Genomic DNA, 16,055 nt, shown 5'->3' on the forward strand with positions numbered 1-16,055 from the left:
CATTCATTACACATGTCCCTGTCCTGTATCTGTCTTATTTCTATGTGAAGTTGTACTCAGGTCTGTAAAATAGGAGAAGTTGATTCCAGTTTGAGAGCTCTCATCTGTCTATCTGTCTCGCTGTCTGTCCATAATTCTCGCTATTCTAGGTACACTGCGAATTCTCTGTCTCTGACGTTTGGGCCTTGTGTCATCTGGACCTTATAAAGGTCATTTGCAGTACCGGTTGGTGTGAGATAAAATTATAAGACTAGTGTCTCAGTCCCTCCTTCTGGAGGATTTGATTTATAAATGCTTATTTGTTTGAACTTTGTCTTTGTTTTGGATTTTGTGTAGGTTTTAAAATAGGTAGCTTGATCTCAGTTCCACCAGAGTCCATTAGGCTGTATTCTAGCTGACTGAAAAACTGACAGCTATAAGTCAATGGCTAATCAAAATGGTTTTATACACCAGTTTTCATGTTGTTACACAATGAGAATTACATTCAAAAAGGAAATACATTAATTGTTTAAAAAAGAAGGAAAGATCTCACTCCCTTCTCAGACAGTAAAGCTCAAAAAGAAAAAGAAAAAGAAAAGTCTTTTAAACATCTCAGAGCTTCCTCCTGGAGGTCTGCCGGCTGCTGTGGTCTGAGACCAACAGGAGAATTAACACCACTCCAAATCTTGTGCAGGCTATAGAAACAGGAGGGGTGATATCATGACCTCAATGTAAAATAAAATAAAAAAAGGGGGTAAATGGCATTTTTAAAATCTAAGCAGCTCAAAAGTATTCCACGTCTGCCTGACCTGTGGTGGCACAGTGGATAAAGCATTGACCTGGAATGCTGAGGTCCCCAATTCGAAACCCCGGGCTTGCCAGGTCTGCCAGGTCAAGGTTACATATGAGAAACTACTATGAGTTGATGCTTCCTGCTTCTCTCCCCCAGTTCTCTCTCTTCTTCTCTCTAAAAAATCAATCAATCAATCAATCAATAAAACAATTCTATGCCTGATATGCCTCCTTCCTCCTCTTCAATCTCCTTGGAAAGTTGTTGAGAACAAATGAAAAATCTTGCCTTCTCTACAACTATCAATAATACTATCTGTGTGTATAGTAAAGTATAAATTATTCCAAATGGTTTTTTTTAGAATCAGGTGGCCTATAAAAGCATTTGATATTACTACTGGTTTAAGTTTAATTAATGTCTTTTAAAATTATTAACAAAAAATATGTATTTGTTTTGCCTGGGGTTACAAAAGGTTCCTGTCATCTCTGTTATGTCTTTTAAAAATATAAGCATATTTGCCAATGAAAGAACTTGTTTCTAAAGGTTATAAAATATATTCATAAAAGTATGAATCTAAAGAATGCTAATTACTTTTAGTTGTCACTAAAGGTTAAGGTTTCTGAGAATTAGGAGTTCTAATTCAGTTAAAAAGAAACTCTGATTTTAATAATAAAAGGTATAAAGGTACATTTTTAAAGGAGAGGATTAAAAATACATTGTTCTAAAAATGGTTATTTTTAAATAAGTCGCAAAAGATTTGTAAAAGTCACAAAAGTTTTTTTTGTACAGGGGATAAAAGAAAAAATTAAATACAAAAGAAAACGTTAAAATAAAGAGAGATATAAAGCAAAGGGACATACATATTACCAAAAAGAAAAAAATATTTTTAAAACATCTTAAAAAAAGAAAAGAAAAGAAAGGCTTATAAATAGATAATAAAGCTAAATAGTAACTTTAACTACTAATTAGACCCAGGATCTCTCTTTACTTTTTAAAACTGTTAATTTCCAATTAACAGAGAAATAAATTAATTAATTTCTTAGCCAATATTAAAGCCACTTATTCAGTTCTGATACAAAATTGGTCTAAAGGAATCAGACAACCTGACTATGGGGGCACAGTGGACAAGTGACTGCTCAGGATGCTGAGGCTCCTGGTTCAAAACCCTGAGGTTGCCAGCTAGAGTGCAAGGTTGCTGACTCAACAGTGAGGTCATCGACATGATTTCAAGGTCGCTGGCTCAATTCCGAAGGTCGCTGGCTTGAAGCCCAAAGCCGATGGTTCCTGGCTTGAGCAAGCGGTCACTGGCTTGGCGTGAGCCTCTGGTCAAGGCACGTATGCGAAGCAATCAGTGAACAACTAAAGTGAAGCAACTACATGTTTACGCTTCTCATTTCTCTCCTCCCCATCTCTCCCTTTCTGTCTCTCTCTAAAACAAACAAAAAAGAGGATTCAGACAACTGTCTCAGTAACAGAAGTTACTGAACAGACACAACAAAAAGCCTTCCTCCAGCCTTCCCAGCGTTTAAATTTTGAGAGACAAAAGTGACTTTAGTTCATCCCAGTAGGCCCCTAGAATATCTCAAAAACTTTGTTCTCTCTCCTAATAAAAGAAAAAATTTAAACTAATCAGGCTTATTTGAATGCTTAAAATTACATAAAAGCTTTGTAAAATAATAATAAACAATAACTATATTCTGTTTGTATAAATATATTTTATAAAAATAAGTGTTCTGAAATTTTTGTAAAAATGTCTATAAGATCCTAATATACTTTTGTTTGTAATTCTGATTGTTATCTTAAAATAGTTACAAAAAAAACATTCTTTTGTCAGTTTCATTATAATCAGGTTTATACCATGCCATTTTAAGTTTTTCTTTTTGTCTTTTAGAGACAGACATTTTGGTATAAGTTTCAAAAATAAATGATCAGATTATCCTTTTAAACCAAATAAAGATTTATAGAACTCTGTGAAATAGATTTATAAAAATACTGGTAAAGGCCCTGGCCAGTTGGCTCAGTGGTAGAGCATTGGCCTGGCATGCAGGAATCCTAGGTTTGATTCCCGGCCAGGGCACATAGGAGAGGTGCCCATCTGCTTCTCCACCCCTCCCCCTCTCCCTCCTCTCTCTCTCTCTTCCCCTCTCACAGCCAAGGCTCCATTGGAGCAAAGTTGGCCCGGACGCTGAGGATGGCTCCATGACCTCTGCCTCAGGCGCTAGAATGGCTCTGGTGGTGACAGAGCGATGCCCCAGATGGGCAGAGCATCGCCCCCTGGTGGGCATACCGGTGGATCCCGGTTGGGCGCATGCGGGAGTCTGTCTGACTGCCTCCCCGTTTCCAGCTTCAGAAAGGTACAAAAATAAAAAAAAAAAAATACTGGTAAATAATCAGAATAAATAAAAATTAATTATAAGGCTAACTAAACTAAAAATGATTATTATTGTTCTGACTTTGTTCAGAATATTGTTAATGGTTAAATTTTTTTGTTTTCCAAATACAAGAAAACTTGTTTCTTAATTAACAGAAATTTAGTAAAGCATATCTTTATAAGCAAATTAGGGCATTTATATATTTTTCTCCTACTTGATCTCTTTTGAATCTGGCAACTCTAAATAAGTATTATTGTAATAATAATATATCTGTTTGCATAAATCCAATAAAAATCTGTTCTCTTTATAAGACACAGAACCAATTTCTAGTTGTGGTTTTATTAACCAAGACTTAGACTGGAATTTTATGTCTGAAAAAAAAAACATGCCTGGATTCTAAATGTCACCAGAAAGCCATAAGGAATTGAGATTGATTTTTAAAAGCCAATGACGTCCCTTAGAAAAATGGCCTGGTACCTTGCTTGTTCACATGGTTCATGGCAAGTCATTCTAGGTAAGACATGAAGGTCGCTTTCTTCGAAATGGCAAGTAAAGAACTTCCAGACATTTTGGGGCCCTCAAGGGCTTGAGGTATGCACCCAAACTTATAGGTACCGTAGGCAAAGTCTGATGGCAACGGTAGGGCTTGACTTCTTCTCCCAAACGGGCTAATTAAGGCTCAATCTAGAGATTTCTTGTAAGATTCCAACTAAGCAAATTTTAAAAAGCCTATATAGTCAATTAATACTTTTGTTATGTTATGCAAATAATCAGGCCAAACTGAAACTAGACTTAAAACAATAAATAAGTTAGACTTGATTTGGCTCCTGAATAAAAATAAGGGTAATTTTAGGGGGAAAATTATATTTCAATAAAACCTATAACAATTATAAATGTCAAAAACTAGACTGAATTCTAAATTTTTCTAATTTTCTTGAGTGTTTTGACTACTACCCTCTGAATTAATATTTTGCCTTTTTTCCATGCTTTGACTTAAAATTATTGAGAATTAAAATTTTTTTTTCTTCCATCAAATAATTCATCATAATTTTTGTCATTCTGGCTTTTGCCCCAGTAATACTAAGATTTGTAACCAGTTTGTCTCCACCAGGTTACAAGCCCTATTCGTACTCAGGGAACACCACCTCTAGACACCATGACAGCCTCCTTCGTGCCCAGGACTCATCGTCCCTCTAACAGAGGCAAAGATCTCTTGGCTCCAAAGGAGAGCATCTCTCCTCTTCAGTAGGAAGCAGCTACTGAAGAGAACCTACACTCCTTTTCACTGAAAGAATTCAGTGCCACAATCCTTTTTAGGTATTAGGTAGGACAGACAGTTATCAGGGCAGGAAAAGTAGAAGAAAAAAGGAGTTTGGGTTATCTCACCCACTGAACGAGGGAATCAGCAGTCTTAAGATTTGTCAAAACAAAATCATCAGATGTTCCAACAGCCTTGAAACCCTGTGTGTCAGTCCCAGCTTTAGGAAAGGGGAATCTGAAAGCCCTGTCTATTAGCTTGAAGCTAAGAGTATACAACCCTTAATAGTCCAACAGGCGGGGCACACAGAGTAGAGTTTGCCCACTTGTGCCTTGTGCAAACTGTATAGTTTTGCTTAATAAATTGCTTCCTTTGCTTTAATGCTGCAGAGAAAAACAAAAACAGTAAAAACCAATTTTCTACCTCATGCAGGGCCTGCATTATCATCTTGGTGCCTGGCCTTTTCCTTTCTTGGAAAGTAATAAATTCTTTTCCAGCCCTGGCCGGTTGGCTCAGCGGTAGAGCATTGGCCTGGCGTTCAGGAGTTCTGGGTTCGATTTCCGGCCAGGGCACACAGGGGAAGCGCCCATCTGCTTCTCCACCCCTCCCCCTCTCCTTCCTCTCTGTCTCTCTCTTCCCCTCCCGCAGCCGAGGCTCCATTGGAGCAAAGATGGCCCGGGCGCTGGAGATGGCTCCTTGGCCTCTGCCCCAGGCGCTAGAATGGCTCTGGATGCAACAGAGCGACGCCCCAGAGGGGCAGGACATAGCCCCCTGGTGGGCATGCTGGGTGGATCCCGGTCGGGCACATGCAGGAGTCTGTCTGACTGCCTCCCCGTTTCCAGCTTCGGAAAAATGGAAGAAAAAAAAATTCTTTTCCTTTAACATTTCTACTCTTTGTCAATTCTTTTACAACCTGCATCTCCCGCTGACTTCACAGTGGCCAAAGGAAATTTTATGTGGATTCTACTTTATAATCACTTCATCTCATGCGTGTTGGGGGACTTTTGCTCCACACTTGGTCCCATGGTCTTCTCGGGGGTGACCTCTGCTTTTTTATTTTGCCCAATCTGTTAACCAGCTGCCTGAACTTCATGTCTGGGCAGAGTAGCTTTAGAGCAAAGGAAGGAAAGGGAAAGAAAGGCTCTGATACCGAATGGAGAATTGTGGTGTAGACATTCCCAGAAGCCTCTGCTCTGCTTCCTAAGCTGTCTGTGGTGCCAGAAACCCTTTATCAATAATACCTTCTCATAGCTGGTGCTGAACACAGACACTGTCCCAACAAAATCAAGGCTATGCTGTCTTCATGGTTTGTGAGAGAGAAACCCATTGATTTAGGTAAGTAGGGTAATTGTATGCATCTAACCAAAGGGTATCAGAATTTCAGAACTAATAGATACTTAAAGATTAACCACCCTAGCTTGACCCTGCAGTGGTGAAGTGGATAGAGCGTCGGACTGGGAAGCGGAAGACCCAGGTTTGAAACCCCAAGGTCGCCAGCTTGAGCGCTGGCTCATCTGCTTTGAACAAAGCTCACCAGCTTGAGCACAAGGTCGCTGGCTTGAGCAAGGGGTCACTCAGTTTACTGTAGCCCCCTAGTCAAGGCACATATGAGACAGCAATCAATAAACAACTAAAGTGCCACAACAAAGAAATGATGCTTCTCTTCTCTCTCTCCCTTCCTTTCTGTCTATCCCTATCTACCTCTCTCTGACTCACTCTCCATCTCTGTAAAAAAAAAAAAAAAAAAGAAAAAAGAAAAAAAAGAAAAAAAAAAAGACCCTCAGCCTAGTAGGAGGTAACTGAAGCCCCATGGGGGAAATAACTTGTTTAATGTCACTTGGTTAACCAGTGAGGACTAGAACAGGGAACTGAGGACCTTGACCTAGTACCTTCTCCACATCACCATTATTAACAATACATCAAAGAAAAATTAATCAAAAAAATAATTACACCAAGTCGTCTTGCTCCAGGCCATTTTCACTCACACTATCTCAGTGACCTGCTTGAAAAACCTGTAAGAGAGATAGAGCAGCCAACATTAACCCACCCAACCAATGAGGAAGCAGGCCTGAGGGATATATAATTCAGCCAAGGTCACTGAGCTCATTAGGGGCAGGGAAGGGCCGAGAACCAGGCTATATAAAATCATTTTACCTAATTAGTGTTTCCACAGAATGCTAGCTTCTCAGGATTGTTAAGAGGTATTCTGAGATAAAGTAGGTTTGGTAGATCAAAGAAGTTTGGCAAATAGAGTTAAACAATAAACAGATTCTTCTGCTTAGGCTTTTTTAGAGCGTTTAATACACTGAAGTGGATTGTGAAGAGCTCCAGGAGGTGGGGACACTAAGTCTGTTTCCCCAGTATTTTGGACTATAGTAGTTGGTGAAGCAATTGTACAAGACTGGGTTCCTCAGGTCACACCTTGGGGCAGGGGTGGGATTCAAATATTTAACAACCAGTTTTCTGCCCTAATGACCATTTTAAGTAAAAAAAGAAAGATATACTGAAAGGTAGTTTATTATTTCATGCATTTAATACTTAAATAAGAACAATAAAAGAGGTATACAAAACTAGGTTACATTATAAGAGTTTGAAAATATTAATGGAAAAATATTAAATAATACCTGACTGTTGGGCGGATAAAATGTATTATGCTCACTTTGTTAAAGATAACACGAGGAGGCAGTCGCCCAGGTGATATTAATGTGTGTTGGGGTGGGCTAGGGGCAAGCAGAATCCTTGTAGCCTTGGTTTTGGGATTAAGCCTGTCCCACCCTTTTTGGTGTGAGGTGGTACAATCCTATCATGCCTCAGAGAAGTGACTTTGTATTAGAGACTTCCCTGTTATGTATATTGGATTAAGGGTTTGGATTTCTACACTATAAAATGGGGACGGAACGAGAGTTTGCGCTCTTGGTTCCTGAGGTTAGCATGAGAGAGCGGAGAGAGTAGAGCCAGCAGCTAAAGGAGGCCACGTGGAGGAGGCCAGGAGAAGCAGCCAAGATGGCGGAGTGCTGAGTGAGATGCCAGTTTGTGTAGAGTTTGTATCTGGGATAAGGAAGGAGATGGGGAACTGAGGAGAAGAAGGCTGGTGAGCTAGAAACCTTTGATTCTAGGAAACTCGGATAAGTCAGTGGCTTTGTGAGCACTGAGTGTGACTGGGTTTTGGAGCCCAGTGTATGTTTTTACTTGCCCGCCGGGTGCAAGGTAGGATTAAAGGCTATGGTCCATCAGTTTTTGGCTCTGCTGTTTCTTTACCGACTGTCCGAATCCAATGCGAACCTGCATGGGCCGGGCTGCTGTGATAGTGGCCCCGGCCCTGCCTGCTGGCTTTACACTGACAAAAAACAACAAAATTGTCGTTTAAGATATTTCTACATTGCTTCCTGATTGATGTGCTCCGTTGCAATATTTTTCACCTTTGGACAGAATAAACATTACTATGGGCGCTTAGAATATGCTGTTATACAGAGGAACATCAAAAAAGAGTAAGGAATGTAAATTTGTGATTTCCACATTGGGCGACTGCCCAGTTACCTACCTTAGAGGGAACCCTGATTACAAGTGTCATTTTAACAAGTATTTCACTGAACTCAACCAAAAGTTAGGTATTGGTTCTGCCAAACTGGTGCGAACCACCTGAATCCCACCACTGACTTGGGAGGAAATTTGATGCACTAACTATTTTTGTACAGCTGTCAAAATGGAAGGGGGTGGCCCTGGCCGGTTGGCTCAGTGGTAGAGCGTCGGCATGGCGTGCGGGGGACCCGGGTTCGATTCCCGGCCAGGGCACATAGGAGAAGCGCCCATTTGCTTCTCCACCCCCCCCCCTTCCTCTCTGTGTCTCTCTTCCCCTCCCGCAGCTGAGGCTCCATTGGAGCAAAGATGGCCCAGGCGCTGGGAAAAAGGGAAGGGAGTTAGGGAGCTGGGTGAAAAAAGTGGAGGGATTAAGTGGGGGAAAAAACTCATAGGTAAAGACAACAGTCTGGTGATGACCAGAGGGAAAGGGGGGTGGGGGAGTCAGAAGAGAACATGGGAGGATAAATGGTGATCAAAGACTTGACTTGGGCGGTGAACACACAATACAATATACAGATGATGTATATAAATAAACAAATGGGAGTAGAACGCTTCCCTCACCCCGTCTCCTTGGCAGTCAACAACAAACAGCAACTCCTCCTCCTGCTGGTCAGATTTCTACCATCATGCCTATCTTGGACTTCACATAGTATATATTTGTGCCCAACTTCTTTTACTTAACGTGTTTTTGAGACTCATCCATGTTGTTGTGTGTCCCAATAGTTCATTCTTTTTTATTGTTGAAGAATATGTAATTGTACACATATACTCCAATTGGCCTATTCATTCACCTATTGATGGATATTTGTATTGTTTCCAGTTTCTAGTTATTATAAATAAAGTTGCGTTCAACGTTAAAAGGAAAAAAAAAAAAGAATAAAGTGTTTTAAAAACAACACAACAGGCCCATAATGGAGTCACTTATGCTAAGCCCCACATTATCAAAAATTATAGTTTCAACCTCTCCCAGAAATGGAATTTTAAACCAATCAGGAGTCATCTAGTCAGCACTAGTGAGGTCGTCTGCCTGCTGGATCCCTGACATTCCCTGAAGGAAAATGACCTTGCTATAGCCAATTCACTTTTTGCTGGTATGAGTTATCTGTCCCTCTCCCTTCTGTATATAATGTCTGTCATTTTGTACAATTCCTTTCTTTTTCTTTCTTTTTCTTTTATGGGGGGAGGGGGATGAGAAGCATTAATTCATAGTTGTGTCACTTTAGTTGTTCATTGATTTGCTCACACATGCTTTGACCAAGGGGCTTAAGCCAAGCCAGTGACTCCTTGTTTAAGCCAGCCATCTGGGCTCAAGCCAGTGACCGTGGGTTCAAGCCAGCAACCTTGGGCTCAAGTCAGTGACCCTGGGATCATGTTGATGATGCCATGCTCAAACTGGCGAGCCTGCACTCAAGCAATGTGAGCCTGTGCTCAAGCCAGTGACCTCAGGGTTTCAAACCTGGGTTTTCAGCATCCCAGGTCAATACTCTATTCCCTGCGTCACCACAGGTAAGGCTGTCCAGTTCCCTTCTATCTGTTGGATAGGATGCTGCCCAACTCATGAATTGTTGGCAATTCATAAAGCCAAGAAGACCTTTAAAATTTACTTTTTAAAAAAAAAAAAAGTTGAATTTTGTTTTTTAACAAAGGCCAACTAGTAAATATTTTAGACTTTGTAGACAGTTAGCCTCTCTCACAACCACTCAGTTCTGCTATTGTAGAATAAGAAGTGGCCAGAGACAACACATGAATGGCTGGCTTTGTCTGTCTTCCAGCACTTTATTTACAGAAACAGGTCAAAGGCTGGCTCTGGCTCTGGAGCCATAACTTGCCAATCGCTGCACTAAGCCATAAAGCCAAACATGACTTTCCTGTCCCTACTCGAATGTGTAAGATCAGACCCCACTCTTCCTGAAAAGCTCCACAGGGGCCTCCCCTTTCTACATACTTTCTGCCTGGGGTTCAGCAGTTAGCACATCCTGCCTGACCAGCCATCTCATGAAGAAGGAGGAGACCAGCCCAGCAAGGGTGTAGACCAAGTGGCTGAAGTAGGGCAGCTTCCGGAAGTAGAAAAGGCTGGCCAAGTTAGGGCGTTGTAGGGAACGCTGAGGTCCACCAGTGGGAGGAGCCAGTACAGATTCAAAGAGCCAGTGCAGAGCCAAGATCAGAGTCTCAGGGGCAAGTTTAGAACTGGGCAAAGATAAGATCTGAGTGAATCTTTGCCAGGAAGGAAGCGGGGCAGCCCCCAGAGTTTACAGCTCCTTTTTTATGGGCTATTGTATTTGATGCCTGGAGTGGGGCAGGAGTGGTTGACTTAAAGGACCAGGCCAAGCAGGCCAGTTCCACCACTTGATACTGTCAGTGGTTTGTTTTTTATTGTATATCCTCAGCTAGTGTGACACTTGCATCACCAGGACGTGGGGCAGGGAGATATCCACCACTAGGCTGGAGGCAGGACAAGTCCATGGAGATTTCTAATCCCAGATCCAGGGAAACACTGACTTCCCTATGATCCAGCAGGTTCTCCCGGTCAGGTCACAGTTCTTCAGTTCTCCCCATCTATCATCAATGACACCACCACTTGTTAAAATGTCTCCACCCAGCAGACACTACACTAGGTATTTTTACAATACCTTACTGCATATGATGCAACATTTCCGTAAGGTAAGCATAATAATTCCCATTCTACAGATGAGAAAACTGAAGCTAGAGTAATTGAATAGTTACACTTCTAGGGAAAGGGCAAATTAGGAATCGACTGCAAGGTGAGCAATCGATCCCTACACCTTCAATCCTTGATTAACAAGCTACAGGGGGCCCCCACCAGGCGTAGGCAGAGTACAGAGGTCACAGCCCAGTGCTGTGGACAGCACGGCGATGAACGCGGTGGGCTCCTGCCGTCAGCGCTGGGCGCGAGTGTCCCGCCTCGTCGCTTTCAGCGCGAGCCACCAACTCCACAGCACATCTCTGAGTAATGAAGAAAACTTGAAATTGTTTGGGAAATGCAACAATCTAAATGGTCATGGGCACAATGATAAAGATTGATCCTGTTACAGGAATGGTTATGAATTTGACCGACATCAAAGGGTATCTGGAGGAGGCAATTATGAAGCCCCTGGATCATAAGAATCTGGACCTAGATGTACCTTACTTTGCAGATGTTGTGAGCACGACAGAAAATGTAGCTGTAAATATCTGGGGAAACCTCCAGAAACTTCTTCCTGAGGGAATTCTTTATAAAGTAGAAGTATTATTGTAGTCTGTAAAGGAGAATAGTGCTTATGGGTTAATGCTATGGAAAGATTTAATTTCTTTCCATATTTGAAAAATATCTCTGTGGACTGTTAACTCATCACATAATTATTGTATCTCCACACTGTGTGCTGGGGTGCCTGATTTATTGACATTCATTGTGAGTAAAACTTGTTTTAAATTTAAATCCATTTTAAAACCAGATTTGTAATGTATCCCGAGTGTCATTTAGAGACTGTTTCGTATAAATTAAAAATCACTTCATTTCAGCAGAATGTTTTGGTGTAGAACTGTTTGAAAACAGAAGCAATCTATTTTCTTTATATAATTTTTAGTATTCATTTTTTTTCCGGTATACTATAAATGGCAGAAATGTTTATGAGACTTACAACAGGTAAATCTTTTAAAAATTAAAATATGGGTGACTGCAAAGTCTGAAAACCTAGGCAGCCTATATTTCTTAATAGATTGAGCTCTTGATTACTTCTAGGGTATGCGGTAGGCACAAGTTTATTCCATGAAAATTAGAAACAAACCATCTGCGGCAATGCACTGGATGGGAATACAAAGTTTAATGGAAGTGCTGCTTTAGTGCACGCTGTTCAGTGCAGTTTTGCACGGCTTATTATTGAAGTGTGGATTGCCAGTGAGGAACAGCACATTGAAGATCTCACAGAATATCAGTAAACCACTTGTTATGTGATTTGTTTATGTTTCCAGGCCTTGTGGCCACCTGACCAATTTTAACTCAGAAGACTGAAGAATAGTCATGTGACACTGTTAGGATAACAACATGAAAAAGATATATTACTCTATAAAGCATCTCCTGTATATATTTTTTTTCTGATTGATTTTGTTTTGTTCTGATCATTAAACTTACCTGCTTAAGTTAAAAAAAATAAATAGCCACAGTGCCTTCCTCTATGCTTGGATTAATTTGCTTTCTTCAGTCACCTAGCTGGCTTATTCCTGCCCTGGCTAAATGAAGTGTGAAAGCTCAGGGAGCTGGAACTGAGAGCTAAAGATTCAGTCACCACCGTGAGGTCCTTACTGCATTTGCACAAATGGAGCCCAGATCTTAATTACCTGCGGTTGTCCATCCTTCTCAGGTAATTCGGGGCCAATACCTGATCTCAGCAATTTTTCCTCGAGCTCTTCTAAGACTCTGGGGGTTTCTCCCTCTCCTCCAGCACCAGGGCAGTCTGGAAATACAGAATCACTTTAATAGCTGCTCTGTCACATGCAAAGAGGAGGTATTTCCATGGGAAGACCTATAATGCACTTCAGCCAAGTAAACACAGGTTATGTGATTATTATTCATTGATACAGGTACTCCAAGACAAAGAGCCTGACAGATATTAAATAGAGAATAAAGATTCTACACAAAAGAAAACGAACTCTGTAGGTGACCCTGCATGCAGGGTCCATGCCATCAAGCTTTTATTTCTCATAAAGTGACACAGCTTGTCTTACATGCACTGGCGCTCCCAGCCGACCTGTTCCCTTTACTATCAGCAAGAGGATGAGCTGTCACACAGGCCTGCTCTCCAAGGGACCAGCTGAAACCTAGAGAGGCAGCAGAGAGCTGCCAGCTCTGGGAGGGGACCCTAGGCCACGCTTCTGGAGGCATGCCAAGGTCGTGAGCACTGAGGCTCTGGCCAGTAGGACCATTTACCTCCAGTTCCCATTTCTTTGCAGACTCACCTCCATGCTTTAATCAGCACAAGTATCCTTTGTGTCCTGCCTCTTCCAGCCTCTGCCAAGTTCCCACCCCTTGCTTATTTGCTGCCTTGATCTAGACCTACTAGTTCTGCTCTGAGGACAGAGGGTCAATTAAGGGCCACTGCTTTCTCTAATGTCACAAGTTTCTGGCTCCCATCTCAGAGAGGAGGGAGAGAACCAGGACTCCCATGACCAAATCCATCTTCTAAGTTGCCCCACAATTTATCTGAGAAGGATGTACTTCCGGTCTCACAAGAGTGCAGGATAAGGGCATCAGGGAGTTTGTCTCTCCAGAGCCTGGCTGGCATGTGAAGGACAGACTGGTTTTTCAGTGCAAGGGGCTAAACTCTTCGTTTTGCCAGCACTCTCTTTCACCTGTGTGGAGACAGGTGCAGAAAACCAGAAATCAATTACAGTACACATCCCCAGAAAGAAGCAGATTATATACCATTGTACAGATGGGAATGCTGAGGCTAAGATGGGCACAGGCTGCCGGGGATCATGGGATATTTTTCAATGTCTATCTGCCAGGCAAACCTTGGGATAAAGGCCAGGCTCAGACCAGGAACAAGGAAACACCAAGTCTTTAGGAAGACATCCATGTTTTGTGAGAGAGGCTGGGCCTTGTCACCCGACACTCCACTTGTTGACTTTGGATGCCTACTCCAAAAATATTTCCCCTTCCGCCCCACCCCGGCCAGGGTATGGAAGTAGGAGAAGGCAAGAGAGTAGCTTGGAAACCTCAGAAAAGTTTGGTTCGGGGTGGGGGGGAGGAGAGGAAGGGCGGTGGGGGAGGGGAGGGGCACAATGAAAACCAGTTAGAAGGTGACAGAAGACAATTGGACTTTGGGTGATGGGAATGCAGCATAATCAAATGTCAAAATAACCTGGAGATGTTTTCTCTGAATATATGTACCCTGATTATCAATGTCACCCCATTAAAATTAATTTTAAAAAAAGAAAAGAAAAGTTTGGTTCACCTGCTCCTGCCTCTATGAACCAAAGTCCTAAACGCTCTCTGGGACCCCAGGACTGGTCTGGGAGTTGAGAGAGCCTTTGGACCAAGACCCGCTCTCCACGGGAAGGCTCTCTCAGGTTCCACTCATCACTCCTTGCTCTCCACAAATGACAGCCTCCTCAGGCGACACAGCCAGGCTCTGCCTTTATTCCTCCACCAGCCAGAATGATAAAGAGTACAGACACCTCTCCATCCTGGAAACCCCAGAAACAATGTTGTTTTCACTCTCTGATTGGGAGTCAACAGAGCTAGGAAGACAGGTGAGGGATTGGATGGCTGGGCAGTGACACAGGGAGGTGGGCAGTCAGGGCAGAGGTGACTCAGTGAGTTCATGTAGAACTAAAGAAAACAAAAAAGATTTGAGGCTCACATGCATACATCTGGCACTATGTCACCCTCTCCAGCACTATCCAATGACTAGAACTACTAATCTGGTCACAGCCCTCGCCCCCTCTTTCACACACACCCCCCCACATGCCTCCCACCAGCCTGTATCCTGACTTCTCCCTCTCTAAGGTTGTTCTTGGCACTGACACAATGCCACCATACATGCCATGCTCCAAGCTCCTGAAGAAGGGCCCTGCAGAACCCTTATGAAGTCACCCAATAGCCAGGCAAATGTGGAGTATTTATGATTAATTTTCTTCCTACTTATTCCCTAACAGGGAAACTCACCTGACAAAAGCCTCCAGCCTCGAGCATAAGCCTGGACTCATGATATCCCCAAAAGCTTGCCTGAGACCAGCCAACTAACTACTAACTGTGCTTTTCTGGTCCCTACTCTCTTAGTGGGATTCCAAATAGCAGGGTTTGGTTAGGGATAGGGTTAGGGTTAGGGTTAGGGACCATTAGGGACCACAAGGCCAGCCAGCAGCACTGAGCTGAGGCACAAGGGCAGCAGTCCCCATTCCATGCCCTCTCCCAGTCCAAGAGTTGAGAGAATAGAAAGAGTAGGTCCTGTCCTCCTCCTGATGGAGACGCCAAGGGTGAGGAGATAAGAGGTCATTATCTGCTGATGGCAAGGTGAGGCCACTTGGATATGGATTATCCCAAACAGTCAATATCCTTTAAAAAAAAAAAAAGAGGAGGAGGAGGCTTGCTAGGTAGCTTTGGTAGAATCACTGTCACAATTCTATTTTCCAGTGATTGATACTAAAATGTCTCTATGTTGTTAGCTTATTGAAGAATGCTGGATTTCAGGGCTGGCTGGCCAGAGATTAAACATTGACTCCAGACAGGGGTTAAACATTGACTCAGCCAAACATCTGCTTGCGGGACCAGAGCACCGGCAGTAAATAACAGTGCTAGGCATTTCACCTGCCCTCCCTTACCTCATTCAAACATCGCATTCATAGGAACCAGCCACAGGGAGGGTTGCTGGAGGGCAGTGGAGACCTGGGCAAGAACTGTAGACTTAGGTCTCCTTCTGTTGGGAGCTGGGTCAACCCAAGGTCTTGGAGCATGAAGCTAATTGTGCCGACCTGAAAGGTTGGACCTGTGGGGGCCTGTGTGCTTGGTCCTCTGCAACCTTCCCAAGAACAATCAAAGGTACAAATGGGAGTCTTTTGCTGCCTGTAAAAAAACAATTTAAAAGATTTATCTGGACAGTTAAAGTTTTATAGGAAGTAGAGAAAAATGCCCAATGTTGGAGATCGTGATTCTCGATCTATCGGTGCCATAACCTCACTGTGCAAACTTGGGCAAGTCATTTTAGTTCCCTACCTTTGGTTCCTCATTGTTCAGTGGAGAATAACTCTTTGTTCTGAAAGCCTGTGCTGTCCCACTTACGGAAGCTGACTGATGAGCACCTAGTAGATGCCAGCCAATGTACATATTAAACTTAATCTTTATCTTTTATAATGTATGCAACAGGGCAGTTATAATTAGCCTCATTTTATAAATGAGAAAACTGAGGTCTAGAGACATTAGATAACTCCCCACGGGTCCCCTGGCTAGCAGGCAGCTGGGCTTGGATGTGAACCCGGGGCATGTGGGGTCTGGAGCCTGTGAGCTTTCTGCAAGCCTGCACTCCCTCTCCACGCTGGCCGCCGCCTGGCTGGTGTTCTCCTTGGCAGTGGTGGTGACCCT

The sequence above is a fragment of the Saccopteryx leptura genome, chromosome 2 (assembly GCF_036850995.1).
Source record: "Saccopteryx leptura isolate mSacLep1 chromosome 2, mSacLep1_pri_phased_curated, whole genome shotgun sequence".
Taxonomy (NCBI): domain Eukaryota; kingdom Metazoa; phylum Chordata; class Mammalia; order Chiroptera; family Emballonuridae; genus Saccopteryx; species Saccopteryx leptura.